Raw genomic sequence first — 8,228 nt, 5'->3', positions numbered from 1 at the left:
TCCCCATCTTTAAAATTGCTAGCCAGCTCTTGAAAAAATAAAATGTCTTTGTTTCAAAACTGGTGGGTGCCAGAGTCTGAAAGGCCAAAAAAGGAGGCCTTACAAAGAGGGAGTGTGCTTTTTGAGATCAGCCTTTCTGTTGATGTACCCAAAGGGTAACCTTTGCTGGTTGGCTTTAGGGAGCTGAAAACAGGCTCCCGTTGACATTCATTCTTATGATTCTGTCATTTTGGTCACTGTTTGCAGATTTCTATTCCTTTGTCTCTATGGCCCTGCCTTTATGGGGAATTTGGGAGTACAGGATATCTAGGTACACCTAAATGGGCTACCAATCAATGTAGCCCATTGCCCCAGCTTGGCCAGTCACCTCTTAGAAGCAGACAGCTCAGCCTCTCTCCCAACCTGGTAAAGAGCTTTCCTGATGGATCAACCACATCTCAACACAGTTCTTGCTCTTCTCCGTGCCAACCCTTCCTCAATCAAGGAAGTTGGCTTCCTTGATTCATGGCAGAAGAAGATGGTGGATACTTATTAATAGGCCTATACACATAAAGTGGATCAAATATTTCTAAAAAAAAAGATTGTTGCAGAAAGGAGACTAGAAGCAATTAGTCAAGATGGTCCAGACTGGGTTTCTTGAATGTGTTCTGATGTGTGTGTGTGTGTGTGTGTGTGTGAGAGAGAGAGAGAGAGAGAGAGAGCAAACAGGGAGGACCGAGACTCTGCATTACAGAGGGGTAATGCATTGGCACCCAGAAATGATGATGGATCTGGAAAGGGAAGGATGGAAGAAGATAAAATTAGTTTTCCTAGATTTATTGTAGACTCCAAACTTGTTGACCATTAAGATCTTACCTAAGATTTAGAGATGTCGGTGACCTAATAAAAAATGTTCTGCTCTCAGTGTACAACTTGCTATGACCCAGTCGCATGTTTTTCCAGCTCCAGGCTCATCCAGAAATCTGCTGCCATCTCACTTCCTACTTAGCCCCCTCCAAACAAGGGCAGGAGGCAGACGGTCAACTGTGCCTAAATATGCCTAGTCCAAGTCTGTCCCTCTGCCCTGTTTACAAATTCTTCTTGCCAACGGGATTTGGCAACCACAAATCAAGAGGATTATTGAGTGGAGTGATGGGAGATTTTGATGACAGATTCCTTCATTTCAGTCCTCAACATTTAAAGAGAATTTACCTTTCAGTTCAAATTTTACTAGAATGGTTGAGTGACAGAAACCAGGGGTAAACATACCCTAACATATAAAATTTAGAATGGGCTTAGACATCAATTTCAGAAACTCTAATTCAACTTTTTCCTAAATTCATATTTAGATTATTTGAACAAAGGTACACATCTTCAAAAGGAATCTTCACCTGTTTGATAAAAATTCCTGATTTTTACCACTAGCAAGTCCCTTCACACCTGGTAAAGCCATATCTGGAAGGATTGTTCATGAGGAAAGATCTACAAGACCCAATACCAAAGCAGCATCATGAATCTTATAAAGTTATTGGCAATGAATTTGTAATCCAAGCACTCGTTTTCACTGTGCATTGCTGAGGGATTTGCTCTCCTTTCATTTAAATCTAGTACCAAATATTTGTGTGCATCTTGTAATTTTGAGCATTTTGGCTTTTCATGATTTTGCTAATGATATTTAGTAGCAAATGAACTCATTAATACATTTCATTCTTGCAGACTATTTTAAAAGAAACCACAAGGTCCAACATGATTTGGGGCTAGCAGAGCATTTAAAAAGCGATACTGTAAAGGTGGTTATTTGATTCCTACAATCTTGACTTCACAAACACCACAGCACACCACTCGCCCCTCCCAGGAGTTATTAATTTGCAGGGGAAAATATCCGTATCTGTGTGAGAGTCTGATCCCCAAGTCAGCAAAGATTGTCTCATTGTTTAAGTATTTCCATTTTTTATATGAACCATTACTGCAGTGACATCATGCTTGGTGAAACTTACATAAGGAACAAGAAACTAGTTTTGATCAATTACCTGAGATGGAGGTGGTATCAACATCTCTTACTTAAGATTATGAAACTGCTTTATCATGTGCTTTTCCAACTCATATTTTGGTTTTAGCTTTCACCAGTGTTCCAGATCAGTTTTATTATGAGAGCTATTCACTGTAGCTATTGTTCCTTTCAGGAGGTGTCGATTCTGTTCTATGTATAATGCCTTTTTTCAAAATGTTACATGGCAACAGATTTCTCAGTGTCTTTTTGAAACTCTTCTATTAGAAAAAGCATCCCCTTTTGCCATTCCTCAGAGTTATTCACTCTGCATGTCATGAAGCCACTGCTTTTCAAAGCAAAAGAGTCCAGGATACATTCTGTAGGTCCTTCCTAATAAATCATTTGCCAATAAATTCTTCTTGTACCCAGCTTTGGATTTTCCTCATTGCTCAAGCAGCATTTAGCACATTGCAAAGTAAAAGTAGAGTAAGGATGAAACGAGGGGCTGGGAATGTTTGAGTGTTTGAGTCTATTTCTAAGTTTTTGTTCTCTGTTATAATTATCCATTTACAGAATGGATATATGTATCTATTCTGATGGATACATCAGAAACTGAGGTCATATCTCTTTCACCTTCTTATCTCCACATACAAGCCCAGAGCCTGATCAAGTTCATGGCTCAAATGTATATCAGATTAATTTTTAAAAAATTATTTCTCCTTTTGCACTTCCAAAACTTTCCTTGGAGTCAGCCTAAGATACTATCTGCAAGGCTGGTATGATGGGAATGCAAAGGTAGAAAAAAAGTTAATGCTTATTTTTCCCCCATTACCAAAATAAGATTTTGTATCAAGTCTTGGGAGGTAGGATTTTCTAGGAAGTTTCCCTCTATCTTGGGTGGGGATCCTGAAAATAGCTAATGGTGCTGGCCTGCAAAATTGCCATTGGGTTCGCTATGGTGACCACAGAGGGTCCCAATAGCCCCCAGCTGGAAGGCAGATCATTGAGACGGAAATGGGCTACAGTTAAGTTTCAGGAGATTGCCATCAGCAAAGTTGAGTTGGGGTCTTTAGAGGTGTCATGTGTGATAAGAATATCTCTATGCATACTTCTATAGCTATTGATAACTATATAAATATTGATAGATGCCAAATTGCTTCATTTCTCTATCTTTGTTGATTACTGATTAAATGTGACAACAAGAGCTATAAGGTCTCAAAGTAATGAAAGTTATAGACTAAAACATCTCTCTCTATCTCTTCCTTGATGATATAAGGTACAGTGTGGATAAGAATCTGTATTCAGCTATAGATACAGACATAGATACAGTTATCAACAATATAACTGGCTTCTTTGGTGGAGCCAGGAAGAACAAGAGATGGTCAATTCATGACCTACTTAATATTCTCAAAATGTGTTTAGTGACAAAACAAAATGCCTGCCTCCTCTATGTCTTTATTTTTTTGGAGTTCAGGAACGTGTGATCGGGAGTAGGCTTGCTTTTTGCTGCTGCTTCTTCTTTTTTGTAATATGGATGTGCTCATTCACTTATTTTTTAAGAAAACATTTATGCTTATTACGTGCCAAGAGTTATGTTTGGAAGCCACTGAGGGATTTGAAACAGAGGAGTGACATGATATTTTTGACTTTGGAATATGAAACATGACTTTGTTTTTCTCCCAGGATTGCTTTCCAATGTGTTCTGCCAGATCCTTTCTTTCTCAACCTTTGACAACGTCTCTGGAAGATCCTGAAGGTTTCCAGTCATGTTCAGCTCTAAGAACGATCTCACTTTGGTAATGGACTCATTTACCGATATTAAAAAGTCCAGTAAAATATAAATGAAAACATCAATCTCAAAGTCAGTACGTAGCTTCTTCAGCACCCTCAGCTGATCTGGGGCTCGGAGCCTGCAGTTACGGTCTACTCTATCATTTCTCTTTCTGGGTCCTTTAGGACAAGAGTTGAAGGAAAGAAATATTAATGGAAAGGGGGAAGTTTCTTCGGTGGATGCATTTTTAGACTTCTTTGGAAGACTGTAAAATTTCTGTTCTGTGTACTTCTCCAATGTGGGTGATGTATTCTAGAGATCACCTCTTCTGATACCACCCTAGCCCCTGCCTGATACCCCCACCCCTTACCCCTGGTAGGTCAGGTTACCCTAAAGATAGCTTCAGTGCAGCTTCCTTCCGTAGCACACATTTTTCCATGAAAATCTGTATACTCCTGCCGGGAGCTCAGGTCCATCCACTGTTTTCTCTTTTCCTGCATTCGAACTATCACCTGCCTCTATCTCACATGTGTTGGCAAATTCCAGGAGATGCAAGTCACTAGAACTCTCTATTATGCTCTGCTCTGGGTCACTTGCTCCAAGTTAATGTCATTCAATAAACATTTAGGTGGGGAATGAGGTTCTAGTATCCTTCTTTGCAGACATCTCTATTCTTTATGAACAATTATATCCCACATCCCTTCACGTGAGGGACAGTGCCTTCTCTTATTCTTGTGAAGGAGAGAGGAGAAGAACCAAAGCATTCTTTCCCTTTATCCTAGGCCTCAGGGACCCTCCTTCTTCCTTAATGAACTATCCACTTCTGTGGATATAAGCCTGATGCACTGGTGAGAGTCAGACATCTTCATCTCATCTTACTGCTCATAAGCCCTGGAAGGAAATGCCTGGTGCTTCTATGGCTTTCTATGGCTTTTCAAAATAGCACATTATTCTCAGTAGTGGGGCTCCAGACAAAGTTCCCAAGACAAGAGCAAAACCCCTATTACACAGTATGATACATCTCGTATAAATAGTACCATGATGACACTGTGAAGAACTGACAAAAAGGAGATGAGACCAGAGATAGGGATTTCAGAGAGCCACCCAGTGAGAAACATATAGAGTCCAAGCTGAAGTCATAGTAATGAGAAAGGAGAGGGGGACATGGATTTGTGAGATATTCATTCGGGTTTCTGGCTTGGATGATGACCACTCACCTGATCAAAGGCATGAAATAGAGAAAGAAGAAGCAGGCTTTGAGAACGAGCCTGTACAACATTAAGTTGTCTCACTCATGTGGAGTTTAATGTCTCTGGGGGACCTCGGGCAGCAAAACCCAGTTAGGTGGATAGTCCGAGGCTCAAAATAAGAGTGTGACATAGGGCCACAGTTGGAGGAATACTCATCATTCAGGTAGCTATGGACACTATACAAGTATTTGGGGTCACCTGGGGAGAATATAGGCAAGGGAGCCCAGTCAAGCCCCAAGAAGCACCCATATTGAAGGGTTGGATTGCTTTGTATGGGAAACTTAGGAGGGCCCCAAAAGCTAGGGGAAAAAAATAGCTCTCTGAAGGACACTGGAAAGAGGATGCACCCCTTCTTTCTCAAATCCTTTAGTAGAAATGTCACCAGTCACCTGAAATTAGGCCCCTTGCACTTCTTTTTCTTGTTCTGTTCTCCTCTTCATCTTCCCCTAAAGTGACTCCTTCTGTGATTCGTTATTTCACAGAGTCTCAAAATGAAGACTGGATCCCCTTGTTCTGGGGCTTCAGCTGCTTCCTCACACAACAGACTCCTTGACAAAGTCTTCTAAGATGATAGATAACTAATCAGAAGAATGTTGTTTCTATTCCTCGAGTGTGCTGCCAGCTTCCGGGCCTGATGGCAGAGTGCCATGATTCTGCCATAGTCCTCTGCATTTCCCCCTCACACGTCACAAAGACCCCTTCCTAGAGGGAGCTGGTGAGGTTCCTCAGCAGCCTACATGCTCAGAGGTTCCAGAAGGCTGAGCCATCAGTGTCCCTCAGATTTGACAAACAAACGCCACTGAATGGGCCAGGCTGATTCTTCTCATTGCTGGAAAATATCTCAATGTTACTGATGGAAGAGGAAGACGATCAGCAGACGCTACAAGTGATATGTCATCATGGGGCTCCTAGAGCTCCTCTTTAGAGAGGATCAACACCAGGCCCTTATTAATCTTCAAATAGAAAGACCTCTCTTCTCATCAGTGGATTTCTATCTGGTGGGTGGAGAAATGGAAGGAGAAATCATAAAGGTGACCAAAACCAAAAATGTTTCTCAAGATACCCCAAACCAAATCAATATATTGGGGAGGAAAGAATATGACATGTGAGATCTGGCTCACTTATAAAAGCATCCATTGAGCAAAACAACTACTGTGCTTGCTTGAAATAAAACAAGTGTTTTCCCCTCTCCTGCATGCTTGCCTTTCCCAACTCCCGGAACATAGGTCAAAACTCACATCTGCTTTTGCTTTCCAGTTCTTTTGAAGTAGTGTGCCAATGCGCAACACCAGCTTCTGTGCCAGGATAACCGTGCTATCGTGTGGGCAAGCTCTTGGGTCCACGCCCTGTGTGGCTCTGCCAAAGTCATGGGGGCAGCTGGTGGGGAAGCCAGGAGTCAGACTTTTGGGCCTTTTCAGGGAGCTGCAAGTAGTTACACTGCTTCTTCTTCTCCTTTCTCTGTAAGCATTCCATGCTCTGATGGGAATTCATTTCACTCTTTCAGACAACACATAGACCATCCCTTAAATATACCTTGCCAATACTCTATGTGAGCATGTTCCTCAGTTTAGGGGTATGGTATGCAAATTCCTAGCATTGCCCTCAAGATAGAAACCTCTGCTACCTTTGGAAATATCCATCTAACTCCAGTGTTGCAGGGGGAATTACAATTTATGATGGTAAAGGTTATCAAGTGATCAGAATTTTTTAGGGCAGGGCAGTATCTTCCATAGGTAAACTGAGTGTTCTGGAAAAGTCTGTCCACAACACAGGTTATATGATCATAACTACAGTGCAAGTGAAATAGGATATGTGCAAGCTGCTGTGAGTTGTAGAAGTGCCTTTGACCAGACGATGGTACTGGAACAAGAGCAGATATTTACTGAGCACTCACTGTGTGGCACGTGCTTTGAATCTCTTCATTAGTTCTTACCACTGAGAGGTAGCACTAGGATTAGCACCATCTTAAGGATGAACAGAGTGAGCTTGAGTTGGCTTGAAAAGTTGTACAAAGCCACCCAACTCTTGTGATACTGGTGGGGATAATATAAGATGGCTACTAGTTCCATCAGCAGAATCTGTCTTTGGGGGTATTTTTCCTGTACTAGGAATTTTTTCCCTTACAAGGGGAAGATGTACTATCCAAATTTTCTCCCAGGCCTCATTTTACCTCAGAGCTTGGCAGGTGTGAAGCATAATTAGTAGCCACAAAATAAAGTTTCTTTGTTCATAAAGCCTGAGCACACTTTGTCTTAGATCTGGAAAAATTATAACAAGTCCTGCACATTTCACAACAAATATTTCCTGTTGATCACATTACCATACTATTTTAACAATTGTCATGAAAAACGTTTGTAGCATATATTAGTTTACTTTCTAATCTTAGTAAGCATAGACAGAAAAGCATTTAAAACGTTGACTTAAGATTTTGTAGTGTCTCAAGTAATTTTTCTAGACACAGAATTGCTAGAACACATGCTAGAAAATATTAAGTCCTGATTGTTTTCTTATAATTTGTCTCTCCTATAAGTGTAGTTTAAAAAATGAACTTGCTATGATTTTACCCCATATTTCTCAGCAGAATAATAATAACCAACCATTGGACTCATTGTCTTTCCCATAGATTTTTCTTGACAGAAATGGTTTTAATCTACCCCATTTCTAAGTATAGCCCTATTCACTTGATTGGCCAAATTTTCTCTGCGCATTGGTTTTTTTTTTTTTTGGTGAATTTTGCCAAATATTTATTTATTTATTTATTTATTTTTCCAATTTATTTATTTTCAGAAAAACAGTATTCATTATTTTTTCACCACACCCAGTGCTCCATGCAAGCCGTGCCCTCTATAATACCCACCACCTGGTACCCCAACCTCCCACTCCCCCGCCACTTCAAACCCCTCAGACTGTTTTTCAGAGTCCATAGTCTCTCATGGTGCTCGCTTCGGCAGCACATATACTAAAATTGGAACGATACAGAGAAGATTAGCATGGCCCCTGCGCATTGGTTTTGAAGCATCCTCGGGTCACAGACTCTGAGGCTTCATTCCTCTGCTCCTACCTTGTTTCCAGGCCTTCGGGCTTCTGTCTCTGCTGTTGACCACTGTTCAGTGGCCACCAGTCACCAGGCACATCAGTGAGTCCCCATCACTCCTCCTTCCCTCTTGTATTCAGTGCCAAGCCTGGCACAGGCTGGTCCTCAGAAATTCCTTACTCGCAACAGAAGGGAGACTATAAC

At 41.1% G+C, this 8,228-nt stretch overlaps 1 pseudogene; it reads left to right on the top strand.

The window, feature by feature from the left end:
- The first annotated feature begins 7,925 nt into the window (after window positions 1-7,925).
- LOC122908055 lies at window positions 7,926-7,994 on the top strand (annotated as a pseudogene).
- The last annotated feature ends 234 nt before the right edge of the window (window positions 7,995-8,228 follow it).

The sequence above is a fragment of the Neovison vison genome, chromosome 5, assembly GCF_020171115.1.
Source record: "Neovison vison isolate M4711 chromosome 5, ASM_NN_V1, whole genome shotgun sequence".
NCBI lineage: Eukaryota > Metazoa > Chordata > Mammalia > Carnivora > Mustelidae > Neogale > Neogale vison.
The sequence above is the reverse complement of the archived record's forward strand: the minus strand, read 5'-3'. Positions and strand labels throughout refer to the sequence as shown.